The sequence below is a fragment of the Tenrec ecaudatus genome, chromosome 2, assembly GCF_050624435.1.
Source record: "Tenrec ecaudatus isolate mTenEca1 chromosome 2, mTenEca1.hap1, whole genome shotgun sequence".
NCBI classification, from domain to species: Eukaryota; Metazoa; Chordata; class Mammalia; order Afrosoricida; family Tenrecidae; genus Tenrec; species Tenrec ecaudatus.
The window spans coordinates 304,477,448-304,498,177 of NC_134531.1; the positions used below are offsets into that span (position 1 = coordinate 304,477,448).

The window sequence follows — 20,730 nt, forward strand, 5'->3', positions numbered from 1 at the left end:
TCCCTTTTCCGGATCCATGAGGCCTGGCCATTACTTGGAATTTATTAGCCTGAGATCTGGGCATTCTTCTACCCCAGCCTACATGACAGAGCACTGCAGCTGTAAAGCTTGAGCAAACAAGGGGTGATGCTCTTTAGATAAGCACCCGTGTCCTGCATCCCCTTGATTGGGCAAAAGATCGTCCTCCCCTATGCTTGATTTGCATGTACATGCCATTCCTCTGCGTTCCTAATTGAAGACTTTAAGCCCTTACTGACACACGGGCAGGGCACCCTCCTTTGAACTCCCTGATTGGCCTGTTGGCAAGGTAGCCTAATCTGCATGTGTGGCTGAGGCTCCTCCCCCTTGGCTGGCCGTTATAAGCTGTGACTCTTTGTTCATTAAAACAGGACTTGATCAGGATATTGTCTTGTCCTCATTCTCCGTGCCTCTTGTACCCCCCCCCCCCGCCAATTCCCACTCTCTCCTCCAGGATCCACGGTGAATGTCCTGCGGGACGGGACAACTTGTGCTCATTGTGTGAGCTGGATACGAGGGATAAAGTGATGAATGAAGGAGCAGGAATATGCCAGCGAGTTAAAGTGGAAGAAAATTCCTTCGGCCGCCATGGGAACCTGCTGCGGTGAGACTGAAGGTGAGAGCGCCTAAACATGGGTCAAGAATTAAGCAGGCATCAGATTTATGTGAAACAATTGAAAGAGGCCTTAATGGCACGGGTAGTAAAGGTTAAAAGTTGTGATTAAAAACAAAGGATCCCATGACAGACACCACTGAAGAGCACGGCCATGAATATTTAGAGAAAATTAAGAGTAAGTGGTGAAAAGTTGGAATAATAAATAATGGGACAGATTTCTAGTAAATAAATGTATGTATGTAAATATGTTTCAAAAGATGTTATAAGCTAAAGGAACAAATATAAGTTACCAAAGATTAGAGAAGTTTTCAGATTTTGTAGTTAAGATATATCCTTGGTTTACTAAGGACGGGACTGTAAATGTTAGGGATAGCCTGTCATCTAAGCATGAAGGACTCCGGGGTGAGAATAATTTGATTGCATGCTCAAACAAAATTGAAAGAAAAGTTGCTGCTGAGCCTCCAGCTCCTCCCCCTCCACCACTGAAGCCCCAGAAGCTGCTGGAAAGAACCTGAGGGCTTTGAAAGTGGGCAAAAGCAGTTAGAAGGCGGATGAATACATTTTCGTGATAAGGACCTAGGACTTTGAAACCTGGTGCTGGGAGACTCAGACGTCCTGCTGGGATGAAACAATGGCAAAGGGGGTAGGTAGCCTGGGAGCAAGAGTATGAGTCATTAGCAACAAAACATGGAGTAGATTTAGGAATTCCAGGATGTTATCCAGTTAAAGGACAGAATGCTCAAGGAGGGGCGAATGTCCCCCCCCCCCATTCCATTCAAAACTATAAAAGATTTAAAATCTGAGTGTTCTCAATATGGTTCTGTGGCTCATTTTACTATGGAGTTAGTAGAAGCTGGGATAGGAGAGAATGTGTTTTGGGCAGAAGACTGGTAATAGCTGGCTCAAACGTGTTTGTCAGGAAAAGACTACTTGTGAAATTCAGAGTTTCTTGAGAGTTTTCAAAATACAGCAGATATAAGCTGTTTGTGTGAACAAAGTTTGTGTGAACAATGTGTGTGTGTGTGTGTGTGTGTGTGTGTGCGTGTGCGCGCGTATTACATACTCTTTCACTTTGTATGTACAAAGACGTTTTTCTGAATGTTTATTTTAAGGATAAAATCACTTGCTTGTGTTTATTACTGCTTAAAGTTGAGTCTTTTTTGAGTATTTAAAAAATAATTATACCAATGATACTACTCTCTCAAGAAAATATTGTCATCATTTGTAGACTATGTCACCTTCAAGTATGTGCTAATATTTTGTCCCTTTGTCTAATTAAAACCAGGAATTGTATTAAAAAAATTAAACAATTGGTTTTTTTCAGAAAATGCAAATACTGCCTGCTAGGTAGCGCTGAGACCTTTAAGAAACAAGAGCAACTTGTCTGATTATATCAGACTATGCTAAAATGTTAAAACTTTCTTTACTCAAGGCTTGCTATAGCAGTTGCTTTGCAAGGAAAAACAGTAAAGGAGAGTTAATGATACTGTGGAATTTATGAAAGCCCTGCAGCCTGGGCTCCCTTCCCCCTCTGCTATTTCAGCCAATACATATAAAATCATTTTAGATTTAAAAGATTGTTTTTATACCATTCCCTTGGATTATAAAAGATTTGCTTTTAGTGTTCCTAATGTTAATTTTAAAGAACCTATGGAGCGTTATCAGTGGAAAGTCTTATATCAGGGAATGTCTAATAGCGTCACCTTATGTCAAAAGTTTGTAACTGCAGCTATAAAGTCAGTAAGAACTTCTGAAACATCGGTGTATATCATTCACTACATGAATGATATTTTGATGGCTCATAGGGACCAAAAAGGGTTCTCTTTATTTTTCACTCTTTACGGGAAACATTAAAAAGGCATGGGTTAGTTATTGCAGAAGAAAAAGTACAGGTTATTGAACCTTACAAGTATTTAGGACATATTTTACAGAAAGGTTTCGTTAAACCCCAGAAGATAGAAACAAGAAAAGATCACTTACAAACTGTAAATGATTTTCAAAAATTATTAGGAGATATTAATTGGCTTAGACCATATTTAAAAATAAGTACTGGAGAACTTAAGCCTTTATTTGATATTTTAAAAGGAAATCCTAATCCAAATTAGACTTGGGAAATTTCCCCTTTAGCAGAACAAACCTTAAAAATTAGTAAATTTACGTATTCAAGAACAACAAATTATGTACATTAATTATAGTAAACCTTGGTACTTTTACATCTGGTGTGTTATGGCAGAAAAGACCATTATTGTGGGTATATTTAGCTTCTTCAAGAAAAAAGAATTCGGAAACCTTATTTTGAAGAAATAGCTGAATTAGTGATGAAAGGTAGGTCCGAGTCTGTTACATATTTTGGGAAAGACCCTATTTCTATAGTCATACCTTATGACAGACTCCAAACTTCTTGGTTATGGGAAAGTTGTGATTCATGGGAATTAGCATTTGCTGAGTTTTGTGGATTGGTGAACAATATTTATCCTCCAGATAAATTGTTACTATTTGCTAAAAAACATTTATGTATTTTCCCCAGCGTTTGTAAAAATAAACCCATACTTCATGCCCTTACAATATTTACTGATGGTCCCTCTAATGGAACTGCAGCTACACACTATGGTAAAAAAATTCCCTGCTCAATCTGCACAGTTAGTTGAGCTACATGCAATCATAGCAGTTTTTCAATTATGTCTTTGGCAGATGGATATTACTCACATTCCTTCATTTGATAAATTGAGGTATTTGCATGTTACAGTGGACACTTACTCTGGATTTATTGTGGCCACTCCTATGACTGGTGAAAAAATGTCTTTAGTTAGTCAACACATGTTACGTTGTTTTGCTGTAATTGGTATACATAAATGCTTAAAGAGAAATAATGAATCTGCTTATGTTAGTAAATCATTTACTCAATTTTGTGTCACTTTTCGAATTAAACACATAACTGGAATCCCTTATACTCCTCAAACACAAGGTATTGTGGAATGTGCCAATGAAACTATTAAGCGACATTTAGACAAAATGAAAAAGGGGGAGATATACCCTTCTATGCCTCGCAATTTAATTCATCATACTTTATTTTAACATTTTGGGAATTGGATGTACATGTCAGTCTGCTGCTGACTGCCTTTGGAAAAAGACTGCCAAGCAAAGACAAAGCATACGTAATATGGAAAGAACTACTTAATGGAAAATGGCAAAAGCCAGCTCCCTCCTGATTTGGGGGCGAGGGCATGTTTGTGTTTTCTCCCACAGGAGGCTGATGGCTGCCTGAAACTTTGGTGCAGTTTGCAAACTATACAGATGGTAATTTGCCTCTAGGTGCTTCTGGGGACATTGCACAGTGAGCAGTACTAGGCTTAAGTTCCTGATCCACCACTCTTACATCCTGCTGTCTGGGGAGTCTGGAAATCACAGTGTGGGTTAATGACTCACGTCTTCCCTGTACAAGGTGAAGGAAATGTAATCTCATCCACTCTACAGTCTTTTTCTTCTTGTGGACTAGAGACTCAAACCATATTGTGGAGATCAGGTCACACGGACAAGCCCATCCAGTATAACATCACAAAAGAGAGAGATATCATCGATTGGTCCAGCAACCAGGGCAATACTAAAAAAAAAAAAATATTGCCGAATGGAAATAGAGACTACTTTGGAAATGTGAAGCTTATGGGCCTTTCCTACAGACTGCAAGGAAACGTTACTGCCTGTGTAACATCGTCTTATGTACTTTTGGCAGGGAATATTACTATAGATCATGATGATTGTAAGTTTAACATGCCTTATAATAATTGTAATTTGTCCAATTGTATTACCTGAACCCCTGAGGGTGTTGTCATTGCTATTTTGTATCAATCTTTTATTATTTAAAAAGATGATTACAGGTATTTGAAGAGATTAAGAAAACTAAGTTTTGTAGGTTTGCTTATAGCATTTTAGCTATATTGTTTAGTTGCTACTGCTATTACTAAAGCAATTGTACTTTATCCAAAAATGTGACTAATGTGTTGGGCACTCAAAAAGCTAGAACGTTAGAACAAAAATTTAATACTTTTTATAACATGGTCACAGCAAGTGTGTGTATTGTTGATATTATGCATACTTCCGATGATACTGTGCAAGGTTATGGTTAAATTATTGGCCTTAGGAACAAAACTTCATGAAGTGCACCTGTGCATTTCGCACCCTCCCCAAACAGGGGTGTAAGGCAGAGACTGGTTAGTCAATGACGGGTAAAATCGAGTCTGAGTCTCTCAACCTAAGACAGGTCATAGTCACCTCAAGGACTATTACTGATGACGGGTAAGGGAGATACCAGGACTCGATCACCTAAGCCAGACACAGTCATCTGCTGAGGTTTTGAGTGAAAACGTCTCCAGTAAATTAAGAAGGGGGAAAGAAAGATGTTAAAGGCCATTAAGACAACCTTAAAACAGCTGAAAATTCTCATGACTTGTGTCAGTGTTTGCTGATTTCTTCAATGACTCTATCAAGAGCAAGAAAGTATGCAAGGTCTGGAAAAACAGGTGTTTTAATTTTCTCAAGGATGTCTAACTTGGCAAAAGATAGAGTTGCTATGTGTATCAAATGTGCTTGCTTATCAATGAGATAATTAACACTGGGTTGTTTCTGCATGAATATAAGGAGGATAACGGTACATTATATAATTTTTGAAATGTATTGCCTTGTTATCTGCAATGTACTCAAACCAAGCTAGCATGAAGTACTGCACAAGCTCATCTGAACAGCCATGAGTTGATCCAAGTTCGTGGAGTAATCCCCCTCCACAAAGCCTGAAGGACTGGCAGTCATTGACGGGTAAAATCGGCACAAGACATAGCAACCTAAGACAGACATTGGTTGGCTCTTATTTTATGGAGGCATTCCATTGACCAATGATGGGTAAGGATGATTCTTGATGCCTGACAACCTAGAACGCAGTTCCCGAAGGGATTTCTCTTGGCTTTGGCTTTGAAAAATATATAAAAGGGAGGCCTGGCCATTGCTTGGAATTTACTAGGACCTGCTTGGAGCCATGAGGCCTGGCCATTACTTGGAATTTATTAGCCTGAGCTCTGGACATTCTTCTACCCCAGCCTACGTGACAGAGCACTGCAGCTGTAAAGCTTGAGCAAACAAGGGGTGATGCTCTTTAGATAAGCACCCGTGTCCTGCATCCCCTTGATTGGGTAAAATATTGTCCTCCCCTATGCTTGATTTGCGTGTACATGCCACTCCACTCCATACCTAATTGAAGACTGTAAGTCCTTACTGACTCACGGGCAGGGCACGCTCCCCTGAACTCCGATTGGCCTGTTGCCAAGGTAGCCTAATCTGCATGTGCGGCTGAGGATCCCCCGCCACCCCCCGGCTGGCCGTTATAAGCTGTGACTCTTTGTTCATTAAAACAGGACTTGGTCAGGATATTGTCTTGTCCTCATTCTCCGGGCCTCTTGTACTCACCCAATTCCCACTCTCTGCTCCAGGTTCCATGGTGAATGTCCCGCGGGACGGGACATCCCCTGAGATGGAAGTACAGGAGCATCAAGTGGTAGGTTACTTCCATTGTGAAATAAACTGTAGGCAGTGCAAAAAAGCATTCCTACAAGTCTCCCAGAGAGAGACAGTGCTCTTCGACACAAGGCAAAATGGGTCCTGGCTCCTCTAAAACAACGCAAGGCAAAACACCTTCAGCCCCAACCAACTCAATGTAAAAATATAAAAAAATACATGGGACAAACTAACAGCAATGAGAGAAGATGCCCTTAACAGAATAACATGTATAGAAGAAGCAGACATTGAGCAGGCATAGAAATTTTCAGAATGCACCTTGGAGTCATACACAATATGAGGAAAACAATAGAGAAAAAGGATGAAATGATCGAAGAGGTAAGAGCGATAAACCAAAGGGAAATTCAGGACCTTAGGGAGGTGATAACGAAAACCATTAGCAGACTCAGGGACCTGAAGAATCGACTGGGGGAATCAGAGAACAGCATCAGGGACTTAGAAGACAACCAAGCTGACCTAAACCACATGAAAAAAATCTAATAAGATCATCAGAGTAGCTGAAGAAAACGTAAGAATGATGTGTGATGCTTTGAAGCAGAACATCATTAGAGTTATTGGCTTACTGTGTTTGTATATTATCTGGTTCTTGTGTCTATGGCAAGGTAACCTGTGTGTATATAGGAGTAGGTCCTTTTGTCTGTGCGCAGGTTACTGTGTGTGTAAATCAGCATATATTCTGGTGTATGTGGTAATGTGACCTGTGTGTGTATATGAGAAGGTTCTTGTGTCTGTGAGCTGGAAACATATGTGTGTATAAGAGGAGGCAGTAGTTTCTGTGAGCAGGCAACCAAGTTGTATATGAGCAGGCCCTGTGTGTCTGGGAACTGATGCGTGTATCTGAGCAGATCCTTTTTATCTGTAGAAGGCAGATACAAACGGTGTGTGTCCATTAGCAGGAACTTGTGCCTGGGTGCAGGGAACCTGTGTGTGTACATGAGCTGGTAACCAGTGTGTTTCTATGAGGAGGTCACCTTATTTATATGAGCAGTTCCTGTGTGTCTGTGAGTAGAAAGCCTGTGATTTTATACTAGGGGGTTCTGTGTGTGTGAGATCAAGTAATACGCGTGTGTATAGGTTTTGTGTCTGTGAGCAGGTAACCAGTGCGTGTATATGAACAGGAACTGCGTGCCTGTGAGGAAGTAACATGTGTGTGCGCGCGTGCGTGCGTGAGCAGGTCCTTCTTGTGTGAGCATGTACCCGTTGTGTATATGGGAGCAGGTCCGGTGTGCCTGTGAGCAGGTAACGTGTGTGTTTATGACAAGGTCCTGTGTGTCTGTGAGCATATCAACATGCTTGTGTTTTTAAGCCATTTGTTGAGTCTGTGAGCAGATAACCTGAATGTGCACATGCGTAGGTTCCTGTGTCTGTGAGCAGGGTACTGTGTGGGTATATTCGCACGTCCCTTTGTCTGTGGAAGGCATCCTGCGGGTATATATGTCTAGGTTCTTGTGTCTGTGAACAGGTAATCTGTGTGTGCGTGATCAGGTTATGTTGTCTATGAGCAGGAAACCTGTGTGTGTAAGGGAGGAGGTACTAGTGTCTGTGAGCAGGTAACCTGTGTTTGTGTATATGAGCAGCACCTTTCTGTCTGTGAGTAGGAAAGCTGTGTGTATATGTGAGCAGGTTCTTGTCACTGTGAGCACATCACCTATGGGTGTAGATGAGGTGGTTCTTGTGTCTGTGAAATCACCTGTGTCCGCACTGAAGCAGGCTTTTGTGTCTATGAGCTGGAAACCTGTGTGTGTGTACAAGAAGAGGTAATAGTGTTTGTGAACAGGTACCCTGAGTGTGTATCGGAGCATGTCTTGTATATCTGTGATCAGGTCCTCAATGAGTGTAGGTGAACAGTTCCTGTGTGTCTGTGAGCAGGTAAGCTGTCTGTGTGTGTGAGCAGGCACTTTTGTCTGTGTGCAGGTAACCTGTGTATATGTATGAGAAAGGTCTTGTTTCTGGTAGAAGGTAACCTGCGTGGCTATATGAGCAGGTACTGCGTGTCTGTGAGCAGGCAGCCAATGTGAACATGAGTAGGTCTTGTGTGTCTGCGAGCTGGTCACCTGGGCGTGTGTCTGAGCCGTTCCTGTGTATCTGCAAGCAGGCAACAAGTGTGTCTCTATGAGCAGGAACTGCGTGCCTGTGTGCGGGTAACCTTGGTGTGTACATGAGATGGTCATCTGTAGGCTTTTTCAGCAGGTCACCTTTGTGTATATGCGCAGGTCCTGTGTGCTTGTAAGAGCCTGTGTGTTTATATGAGGAGGTACTATGTGTCTTTGAGAAGGTAGCTTGCCTGTGTGTATAAGCAGGTCCTTGTGTCTGTGAGCAGATAACCTGTAGGAGTAGCAGGGCCGGTCTTCTGTCTGTGACAAGTGTCCTGTATGTCTCTGTGTGTGTGTGTGTGTGTGTGTGTGTGTGTGTGTGTGTCTGCATTAGCACATTTTTGTGTCTGGCAAGGAAACCCGTGTGTTGTATATGAGCATGTAACCTGACTTCAGGAAAGATGCAGACGGATTAACATAAAACGGAGGATCTCTCTAGAATTCAACCCAGGAGCGTTGCTTAGAGGGAAAATCAACACTGCTGGAACCCATGTGGAACATCATCAAGATTAAGGAAGCAGAGACCCACGGGATTTTGAGGGCTTGGGGGCTTTTGTCTATCCTCAGTGGAGGCCGGCTGGGGCTTGACTTTGGACCCGCCTGGTCTCTGCTGGTACCAGGACCATTTTTAGCCTGTGGAGTGGCTTGGCCTTAGCACAGCCACAGCTTGCCACCACCTGCTTGAGGGCAGGGACTGGAATCTTGCAGCTCCACAGGCAGGGATGGGTTTGAGCTGCATTGTTGCCCTTGTTTCCATCTCCTCTCTGTTCCCCTCCCACCGACCCTTGGGTCCTGGATGGCTGCACTGGGGCCTTTAATCCACACAGCCACAGCTTGCTGATACTACCAGGGAGCAGGGACTAAACCCTTGCAGCTCCACTCCCTGCATCGGGACTGAGGTACATTGTGCATTTGTTTCCATCCCTTCACTATATCCACCCCGCCCCCAACTCCCACAGGCTCATCAGGCTAGCTTTTAAATGTTGTTTTCTTGCTCCTCTTAGTCTCTCTCCTGGTCTCCCACACACTACTGCTAACCTCCCGACCACTCCCCTGATTTTAGGGTATTTATGCCTGTACCACACGCAGCTAGGTGAGTTCCACACTGTGTAGGTGGCCCTAGTTTGGGGACAGCCCTCCTGATCTGCACCAGTGGATGTTCTGCTCGATTTCCTAGAGGGACCTTCCTGCCTGTGTGCCTGGGGTCCTAATGTAACTCAGACAACACCCCTCAACGTTCCCAGCTGCTGCAGGAACCTCTGCCCAACCTCCGCAACACCCAATCATGCAACCCGGCAGACTTCTTGGTCACTCCCCTCAGATGGAAGCCACAGAAACATCAAGTGGTAGGTTACTTCCATTGGGTAATAAGCTGGAGGCAGTGCGAAAAAGCATTCCTACAAGACTCCCAGAGATAGCCAGTGATGTGTGTGTGAGCAGGTCCTTTTTGCATGAGCATGTACCTGTTGTGCATATGTGAGCAGGTCTGGTGTGTCTGTGAGCAGGTATGTGTGTGTTAATGAGAAGGTCCTATGTGTCTGTGAGCAGGTAGCCTTGCCTTTGTTTATGAGCCATTTGTTGTGTCTGTGAGCAGATAATCTGTAGGTGTACATAACGCTGTTTCTTGGTTCTTGTGTCTGTTAGCAGGGTACTTTTTGGGTATATTCACACGTCCCTTTGTCTGTTGCAAGGTAACCTGGGTGTATATATGTCTAGGTTCTTGGGTCTGGGAACAGGTAAACTGTGTGTGTATGATCAGGTTATTTTGTCTGTGAGCAAAAACCTATGTGTGTAAGAGTGGAGGTACTAATGTCTGTGAGCAGGTAACCTGGGTGTGTGTGTATGAGCAGCTCCATACTGTCAGTGAGTAGGAAAGCTGTGTGTATCTACGAGCAAATTCTTGTGTCTGTGAGATCACTTGTGTGTGTGTAGAAGCAGGTTCTTGTGTCTGTGAGCAGGTAACGTGTGTGTTTATGAGAAGTTCCTATGTGTCTGTGAGCAGGTAACCTTGCGTGCGTTTCTGAGACATTTGTTGTGTCTGTGAGCAGATAACCTCTATGTGTACATACGCAGGTTCTTGTGTCTGTGAGCAGGGTACAGTGTGCGTACATTAGCACATTCTTGTGTCTGTTACAAGGTAACTTGTAGGCATGTATAAGTAGGTTCTTGTGTCTGTGTGCAGGCAACTAATGTGTATAAGAGTAGGTCCTGTGTGTCTGTGAGCAGGCAACCCGTGTGTGTATGAGCAGGAACCGCGTGCCTGTGTGCAGGTAACCTTGGTGTGTATATGAGCTTGTAAACTGTGGGTATGTGACCAGGCGCCCCCTGTGAATATGAGCAGGTCCTGTGTGTCTGTGAGTAGGAAGCCTGTGTTTGCATAAGAGGAGGTACTCTGTGTATGTCAGCAGGTAACCTGTGTGTTTATAAGGGCAGGTTCTTGTATCTGTGGGCAGGAAACCTGTGTGTGTATATGAGCAGGTTCTTGTGTCTGAGAGATGGTAACCTGTGTCCATATGAGCAGGTTCTTTTGTCTGTGAGCAAGTAACCTGTATGTGTATATGGGCAGGTCCTCTGTGTCTGTGAGCAGGTAACCTGTGTGTTTTTAAGGGCAGGTTCTTGTGTCTCTGGGTGGGAAACCTGTGTGTGTATATGAGTAAGTTTTCTGTTTGTGAGCAGGTAACCTGGATTTTTATAAGAGCAGGTTATTTTGTCTGTGAGCAATTAATCTGTACGTATATTAGCAGGTTCGTGTGTCTGTGCGCAGGAAACATGTGTGTGCATATGACCAGGTTATTGTGTCTGTGAGCAGGTAACCTGTGTGTGTGTATGAGCAGGTCCTGCATTTCTGTGAGCAGATAACTAGTGTGTGCCTGTGAGCAGTTCCTCTGTGTCTGTGAAGAGGTAACGTGTGTATATGAGCTGATTTTAGTATCTGTGACTGTTCTCCTCGGTGTACATATCAACAGGATCTTGTGTCTGTGAGCATGTAACCTGTGTGTATGTATGAGTAGGTACTGTGTGTGTGAGCAGGTAACCTGTGTGTTTCTAAGGACAGGTTCTTGTGTCTCTGGGTGGGAAACCTTTGTGTGTATATGAGCAGGTTCTTGTGTTTGTGAGCAGGTAACCTGGATGTTTATAAGAGTGGATTATTGTGTCTGGGAACAGATAACCTGGTGTGTGTATGAGCCAGTTTTATTATCTGTGAACATGTAACTGTGTATGTATATCAACAGGTTCTGTGTTTGAGAGCAGGTAACCTGTGTTTATATAAGCAGGTACTACGTGTCTGTGTGCAGGTATCCTGGTGTGTATGTGAGCCGGTTCATGTGTTTGTGAGCAGGTAACATGTATGTGTATATGAGCAGGTCCTGTGTGTCTATGAGCAGGTTACCTGGTATGTATATGACCATGTTATTTTGTTTGTAAGCAGATAACCTTTGTTTGTGTATGAGCAGGTTCTTGTGTCTGTGGGAAGGTACTCTATTTGTGTATATGAGGAGGTACTGCGTGTCTGTGAGTAGGCAACCAATGTATATATGAGCAGGACCACTGTCTGTGAGCCAGTAACTTGTGTATCTGAGCAGTTCCTGTGTGTCTGTGAGTAGGTAACCAGTGTGTGTATAGGAGCAGGTCCTTTGTGTCTGTGAGCAGGTGACCTGTGTGCATACGAGCAGGATCTTGTGTTTGTGAGCAGGTGACCTGTGTGTATGAGTAGATAATGTGTAACTGTGAGCAGATAACTTGTATGCGTCTATGGGAAGGTACTGTGTGTCTGTAAGCAAGTAACCTGCGTGTATATATGAGCAGATTCTTGTGTCTGTGAGCAGGTAACATGTATGTGTAGATGAGCAGGTCCTGTGTGTCTGTGAGCAGGTAGCCTGGTGTGTACATGAGCAGGTTCTTGTGTCTGTGAGCAAGTGACTTGTGTGTGAATTTGAGCCAGTTCTTGTATCTATGAGCAGGTAACCAGTGTGTGTATATGAGCAGCTCCTCTGTGTCTGTGAGCAGGTATCTTCTGTGTGTGTGTATATGAGCAAGTATTGTTTGTCTATGAGCAGGTAACCTGTGTGTATAGAAGCTGGTACTCTGAGTATATGAGGATGTATTGTGTTTCTGTGGGCAGGTAACCTGTGTGTTTATATGAGCAGGTTCTTGTGTCTGTGAGCAGGTAACCTGTGTGTGTATTTGAGCAGATTCTTGTGTCTGTGAGCAGGTAACCTGTGTGTGTATATTTGCAGGTTCTTCTGTTTGTGATCACGTCATTGGTGTGTTTGTATATGAGCAGATTCTTGTGTGTGTGAACAGGTAACCTGTGTCCTTGAGCATGTGTGTCTGGGAGGGGTTATACTTTGCTTGTGACCAGGGGACATTTCTCTGTAAGGAGTTATCCTGTGTGTCTACAACAGATGCCTTGTGCCTCTCAGCAGGTGGTATATTATCAGTAAGCTGATACCGTGTGTCTCTAAGCAAGCACTGTGTGTCTGTGCTGGTGACGTGTGTATCTGTGAGCAGGTGCCTTGGGTCTGTCGAACAATGCCCTGTACCACCAGAACTAGCAACCCAGCGTAATAACCTCTGAAGCACCTGGACGAGAAACCTGTTGAGCACATCCCTGAAACACCAGGGTTAGCAACGCAGAGTACTAACCACTGAACTAGCAGGACTAGCAACCCGTCGACCAACTCCCTGAACCATCAGAACTAGCAAGCCTGCACACTGACAACTGAACCACAAGAACTAGCAAGCCTGCACACTGACAACTGAACCACCAGAACTAGCATCCCAGGGAACAACACTCTGAACCACCAGAGCTAGCAGCCCAGGGTACTAACCACTCAACTTCCCAGAGAAGCCAGCCAGTGATCAACACTTCGAATCACCAGAACTAGAAATCCAGTGTACTAACCTCTCAACTGCCAGCAGTAGAAACCCGGGGTACAACTCCTGAACCACGTGTGTGTGAGCAGGTACCCTGCGTCTGGGAGAAAGTCCAGTGCGTCTGGGAGCAGGGGCCCTTTGTCTGTGAAAGGCCCCGTATGTGAGGAGTCCAGTGTGTCTTTGTGCAGGTACCTGGTGTGTCTGGGAGCAGGTACCATGTTTTTGTGAGGAAGGGCAGTGTGTGTCTGTGAGCAGGTACCATGCTGTCTGCGCAAGTCCTGTGTGTCTCTGACCAGGTACTGTGTGTCCGAGAGCAGGCAACCTGTTTCTGTGAGCAGGTACCGTCAGGGGAGCCAGCTCCTAAGAAATCATCACAGGCCCAGCAGGTGCAATTGTACAGCGATAATAAGTGAAGATTATAGGAAAGTCATAGAGAATAGGAGAGATAGGGGGGAGAGAGAGAGTGAAATAAAGAAGTCAGACACATTTCATGGTAACATCCTCACTTCAGACCCGCTTGGTGATCCACTTGAGGATGTGCAAGGTGGGAATTGCAGGAGTGAGATTTATTACTAACTGAGGCTTCTATACCTTTAGGGGGCATGCAGGCCCCCTAATTACAGGTAAAGACATATGTCACAGGAAGGAGTTGTACTATAGGTAATACAGTAATGAGAGGGGGACAATCTAGGCGTATACACGCAATATGAAGGGGAGGGATTGGAGTATACATGTAACAAGATGGGCGGGTCCTAGATTCAGGATGGCAGCCTAACTTTGGATGTCCCTGAGCCGGTTTGACTACTTCTCTGTCTCTCCATGGAACCGATTACTGTCCTTATCAGTAGGGTGTGAGCCCCACCTACAGTGGACCAGCCAGTAGTCTGATGGCTGAATGCCTTCAGGGAGAACATCTGGATGCATCCGACTTCCCACCATGTGCTGGCAAACAGCCTCTAAGGTTTGGCATAGCTTTGGAGGAGACAAAGCTGGGGTAAGGTCTTTCTGTATCACACAAGGTACCATGTGTGTCTGTAGGCATGTGCCCTTGTCTCTGAGCAGGTTCCATGTTGTCTGTTAGCAGTTACTGTGTGTCTTTGAGCAGGTACCATGGCTCTGTGAGCAAGGACATTGTGTCTATGAGCAGGTACCCTGTGTATGTCTATGATCAGGTATCATGTGTGTGTCTGTGAGCAGGTGCCCTGTGACTGTGCGCAGGTAGCATGTTGTTTGTGTGCAGGTACCATGAGTCTGTTAGGAGGTTCAAATTATGTTGCTGTGTTATCATTTTCACCTGTTTCTCTTATGCCTTTGTATAAACAGATATAGTTGATTTCATTTATGTTACAAACTGTGTGTCGCTTAGGCAACTCTTCCTCAGCAAGAGACCTGGCTCCTGCTCACATTGGTCCCTGCACAGCCCCAACCCACTCAGACCCCACGTCTCACCTCAGACATCGGGCAGCAGCCCGGAATCATAGTTCGCAAGCCCTGGACTCCTCAGCTCTCTGGACATCCTGCTGCAAACAGCCACCAAGATGCCTGAGCCTGCCTGCCTGCTCTGTTCACCACTCCTGGGGGATTGAGGGCAGGCTGACCACAGCTCGGCTCGGTGGCCCTGACCAATATCAGAGTCTGGAAGGGGGTCCTACAGGGAGCTGCAGGGATCGCCGACACCCCCGTGGGAGACTATGATCCCTTCATCCCCTTTACCATCATTTGTTACTGTCTGTGCTCTTATGGAGCAGGGTGGCCTCCTGCTTACAGGTCAGCAGTTTGAAACCACCCGCTGGCTCCAGGGGACAGAAATCAGTTGCCCCGCGCGTACAGAGTCACCACCCTGGAGCCTGCAGGGGCAGGTCTGCTGTCCCATAGGGTCCTTGAGTTCAAATCCAGAAGACGGCAGTGAGTTTGGGTCTGTCATGCAACTCTCTATCTACATCCCTCTCTGATGACCCTGTATGTGTGCTGCTGTTTCATTTTTATACATGCACTATGTTAATATGTGTCTGCTCACCTGTATGTCTCTGTGTTATTACATGTCTCTTTCTATGCAGACTCTGTTAGGATGTATCTGTGTGCCTATAGCTGCTGCTCTCTCTGTCTCTACCCATGTGTGTGATTACCTAGGTATCTTTTCTGGGCATTATTTACGCCCCCTCCTTTTACTTTCCCTCCCACACTGATTTTCCACAAGCACTAGCATCTGCTTCTCTCTGTGGGAAAACCATTTTTCCTTGCGTTTATTTTCCTTTGGTAACAGTGGCCTCCGACAGTGACTGTCTTCAGGGACTGCCTGATTTTGCTCAGCACAATAGCTTCCAAACATGTCCGTGTTGTGAGGAGCGTGACAGTGTCATGATCATTCTTTAGAGACACACAGGACTCCATTCCACAAAAAACTCTCTTCATTCTTGAGATACAGAGTATTCCGTTCCCTGGGACCTCGGGGGAACCCCAGACTCCTGTACACGTGAGGTACAGGACAGGTCGGGACTTTCCGTGGTCAGGGACCGGTGAGAACAGAGAGGATGGGGGTGGGGTGTTGCCCTCCTGCCTGGGTCCCTGCATGATAGCTGACTGGGTCAACTCCACCTTCACTCATTCGTTCATTTGGAGTCCTTAGGGCCATCTGTCCCTAGTGGGCTCAGGCCCTGGTTTCATCTGCGGGTCCTTAGCTACCAAAGCTCTGAAGCAGGAGCTAAACCCACAGCCGCTGACCCGTCCCCACCCTATGCCTAGTGGAGTCCCTGAGCCTTTGACACTGCATCACCCCCACCCATCCCAGGGCAGCTGCCTTGAGTGTGACATCCCTGCTGGCCCTACCCCCAGGTGTGCTACTGCATCCCTCCCTCCAACCATGCATTGGGGCCAGTGAGTGCCCTGTTGGAGTGGCCATATTTCCAGGATGCCTGGTCCCTGACATGGCCATTCCTGCAGGGTAACCAACCTTGTGCTGCCACCACCAGCCAGCGTACCCTCACCGTGCCCAGGCCATGGCAGGACCCTCATGGCCTTACCCCGCCCAGCTCCGTGTGCCCTCATGGACCCACAGTGGGCATGCTGCCCTCAAGCTGCAGGGTCCCCAAGGCTTCCTGTCCTGTCCCCAACCCAAGTCCAACTTGCTCCACCACGGCTGCCCAAGGGGGGGCAGCAGCCCAGGGAGTGCATGGCCACTCATGCTCCCGCCTGCTGGCCCCAGGGGACCCTCCATGAGCAAACATGGGCAGATTGCCCCCAGCCCACAGGGCCACCTCCAGGGTTGCACCTTTGACCCTGAGCAAGCCAGGTCAGAGGGGACTCCTGCTCATCCCCTGAGATGGTCTGCCCCTGTGGCAAGTGCATCCTCAAGGAGCACTGAGTCCACCCTCTGGCCACCGCCCAGCTCCTCCCCTCCCCTCCCCTTCCTGTCCCCAGCAAGGCCTGAAACCATGGGGCTCCCACCACAGACCATGTGGACATCATGGTGAGATGACCAGGGGAGAGGGCCTGTGAGCTCCGCCCATCCTGAATGTGGTTATCACTGGGCCTCTGGCTCCTGTCCACACACACCCCCTTCTGTTTCCAACGCCCATGTTCCAGGCCCCTGGGATCAGAGGGGAGCGGGGAAGGGGCAGTCTGCCTGCCATCCACCCAGCTCACATGCTGGACCCAGCACCCTAACTGCACTACCATCAGAACTCAGGGACCCTGTAAGCTCTAAGCCTTTCCAGCCTCCAGCCCTCCCTCCGTCCGTCCCTCCCTCCTTCCACCCACGCACCCATGCACCTATGCCTTCATCCCTCACACCCTCACCTCTCCCTTCACCCCACCCACCCTCCCCTCTATCTTCCCCCTCCTGTTTGTTCACCCTTCACTCCCACCTGACCTATGTCTTCCTTGTTTCTCTCTCTCCCTCCCCTCTCCCCATTGTCCTTCCAGGTCATGACACGGAGCCCCAGGTGGGGGCCCTGGATGGTTGGTGCATCCATGTGTCCCTTGGGTGAGGCTGCTCACTGGGAGACCCAGAGCTGGGGGCGGCCCCTGAGCAGTGCTGAGGTGCCCTAGAAATGCCAGCCTCCGTGGGGCAGGAACCCGACCTGGGGCTGGCCTTAGCGCAGGGTGTGCACCAATCCATGGCCCGAGCCTGCACTTCCTCCTGTCCTGCTTCTGGAATGTTCTAGACGGTGTTTGCCAAACACAAGAACTGTCAAAAAGGCTGTCTTTATGATTTTAACTTGAGCCAGTCTGCTGTGCCAGTAAAAGTGGACTCACACCATCCATTGGTAGCCCACAGGGCCTGCTCTTTCAGCGTGCTCATTAAATTCACCAAGAGTCCAGCTGTCCCGGAGAAGTAGCACCCAGGCATTCTCCGCCACTGGGTGGACACACAGGTTTCTTTCTGGGTGTGACTTGCTCTCTTGCTCCCTCACAGACCCTGGGCTAACTCCTGCCTGCTTTGTGGGGGGTTGTACAGACTTCAGAGGAGGCTTCCTATGGACCCCAGAGCGTCCTGACCAGCAGGTCCCAAGTCCACAGGAGAGACGCTGACGTGGGGTTTCTTACGTCACACATGCTGACTGGGACGGTGATGTTCTTGTCCACTATCGACTGCTCCCCAAGCTCTGCAAACGCAAACTCACTGCTATGGAGTCAGTGCTGACTCAGTGACGCCCTGTGGGTTCCTGAGACTGTCACTGCTGACGGGAGTAGAAAGCCCAGTCTTTCTCGTGCGGAGCTGGTGGCGGTTTCCAACTGCCGACCGTGCGGATGGCAGCCTGGACAGGGGACCTGAGGGTGGACAGGCAGCCAGTGCTGTGAACCTGACAAAGTGAAGAAGAGGATGCTGCCAGGGGATCCATTGCTCTGCAGCCCCGGGAGAAAGACACAGAGGGCACGGGACTGAGAAGCACCTTCCCGAACTTTGTCGGCCAGAGTGACACCAGCCCCTGGAAACCGGCGTGTGCACCTGCACCCCCCAAGCGGAATCACCATGCTCTGGAAGTAGCGTGCAGAGGGACGGGTCAGCCCATTGCTCCCTAAGCAGAGGGTGCACTCCCCGTCTGCCTCCTTCAGTGATGACATGGACATGAAGGGGTGGAAAAGCGCATCAATGACAGACTGAGAGCCTTCTGGGAGAGAAACCACACAGGTCCAGTGCAGTGACAACAAACGGAAGATAAAGGCACTGGCAAAGTGCCGTGGGAGAGAAAGGGAAGTCAGGAAAACGCACGGAAGCCCCAGCTTGTGAGATTAAGGAGTGAAGGGGTGGAGTCTAGCCTGTCAATCAGATCACAGCATGATAATACCTCTTGTGGGTGTGGCCTTCTCATGAGGAGGATTCAGGTGTGTGTGGGTGTGTGTGTGTGTTTCACATTCCTGGTGATAAGCCACATGGAGCCATGCTGGTGGCAGCCGGAGCCCTGGAGATATGCCCACTGCCAATGGATCCACAGGACTGTCCACTTACCAGCCTGTGATTTTCCTGCATACAGCATCATTGTGAACGGCTATGTGAGTCTCAACAGGAATTTATGGACTAGTATTGGACAGATAGGCTAATATTAGACTTACAAACTTGATCTGGGATGGGATGTTTTCTCAATATACAGTTGCTCTTTGATATCAAGCTTTCTCTGACATACTTATACGTGTCTCTGGATTTCTTTCTCCACTCAACCCAGCCTCACACAATTACTAAGTGTGTTCGTCTGGGTTGACTGGAGAAACAAACTCATCCACTCAGATGGTACGATAGTTTATTGTGCCAGCCTGGCCGATAAACACAAGTAGGATTAATTGAAGGGCGGAGAGATAAATGGCTCAGTGAGCCTCACCTTGCTTGTCTCTCGTTCTTTAATCATCAGGCCTGCGTGTGGCTGCCCTGCTTGTTCTGTGCCTCAATTTAAAAGGTACACTAACTGTGGGATGCCTAGCCTATGGACTGTGTCGCTGTAAGTCAAGGTCCCTTTAAGCCCACACGATTGGAATGTTTGTCTCTAGAGCTGGGGACCAACAGTTGGTGACCTGCCTTGCTGTTTGCTGCCTGGGTATATATAGCCCAGCTCTCTCTACAGAAAGGGGCTGGCGGCTCTCAAGACTTAAAGGACTGCTAGTGTCTCACTGCTTTATAATTTAACTGTGAATTTCCTGTATTATCTATCTGTATATAATTTAACGGTTCATTTCTTGTGTTATATATCTATCTTTAGAAATATATTTATATATAATTACTAGTAATCTGGTTTTGTCTCTCCAGAGAACCCTGTCTAACACAGATGGGTCTTCCTCCCCCCCTCTGCTCCACTTTCCTATTAAGTAGACACACTCAGGAGCTGGAGGAGCCATGTGGAGATGCTTCCACCACCACTGGATCCATAAGACTTTCCAACCAGCAGCCTGTGATCTTCCTGCATTCGGCATCATTGTGAATGGTTGTGAGTCTGAAGAGGAATTTATGGATTAGTATCGGACAAATGGGCTACTGTTTGACTTACAGACTTGATCTGGACTTGGCCGGGATGTTTCCTCAACAGACAATTGCTCTTTGATATAAAGCTCTTTCTCACACACAAATGAGTATCGCTGGATGTTTCTCTAGTCAACCTGGTCTAACACAATTCACTTACTGACTGGTATTTTAAAAATCAAATTCTGTGACAGACATGTTTTGAGGAAAGGAAGTAGATTTACAGCATTGAAAGTATGTAAAGCTCCATGCTATAGAATAGTATTTACAAATTTCCCATTAACAAATAAACCTGCCAAAGCATGACTGGAAACAACTACACTGAAATTTTGTCAGTAAGTTTATATCTGGAGGATGAGACTGTAGGTCATTTACTTCCACTGGCTACATGACTTGTGTAATGAGGAAGACAAGTCTATGAGCTGAGAATATTGTGCGACTGTATCCACCCCTCCCTTTATCCAGATTCAGACAATAGTCACATGTAAGGTGTATGATACACCCTCCCATTTCTCATTCTATAAGGTCAGTCAAAAAGTCCAACACCTTAAAACAAAAAAGACTAGCAACATAGCAACCTAAGACTAACGGCTCATATAAACTGAGGACTACGGGTACGGAGTATGCAGAGAAGGAAATGCACTTGAAATGAGACTCCACCTTGGTCATTAAAACTTGAGATGCTCATAACATTCCGCTGTCCATCTATCAGACAGGCCAAGAGCACAGGTTCGATAGATCATTCGTCCATGTGGGTAAGCGTGCTAGTTCACCTACGGCCTCAAAAACTGGTGGAAGCACAAGTTGGTACAACAACTCTCCCGAGTGTGGTTTTTGCAGCATCTATCAAAATTGCAAGTGGCACAGTGGTTAAGTGATCAGCTGCTGGCCCAAAGGCTGGCAGTTCAAACCCACCAGCTGCTTTTCAGGAAAGAGATGTGGCAATCAGCTTACCTAAAGATGACAGCCTTAGAAACTTCCCTTGGCAGTCCTCGTCTTGTCGTATAGTGTATCTGTGCGTCGATGTCCCCGGACAGCCGTGGGTACCAGCTTGCATACAACCATGCATACTCTTTGGTCCATCGGTTGTTCTACTGCTTTCTCCCACAGATGTA

General features: G+C 46.6%; 1 long non-coding RNA gene across 1 annotated transcript; it reads left to right on the forward strand.

Annotated features, from left to right (window-relative positions):
- The first annotated feature begins 419 nt into the window (after positions 1-419).
- Positions 420-19,722, forward strand: LOC142441536 (uncharacterized). Its single transcript, XR_012782910.1, has 2 exons — positions 420-634; positions 19,406-19,722. It is a non-coding gene; the product is annotated as an uncharacterized LOC142441536 (long non-coding RNA).
- The last annotated feature ends 1,008 nt before the right edge of the window (positions 19,723-20,730 follow it).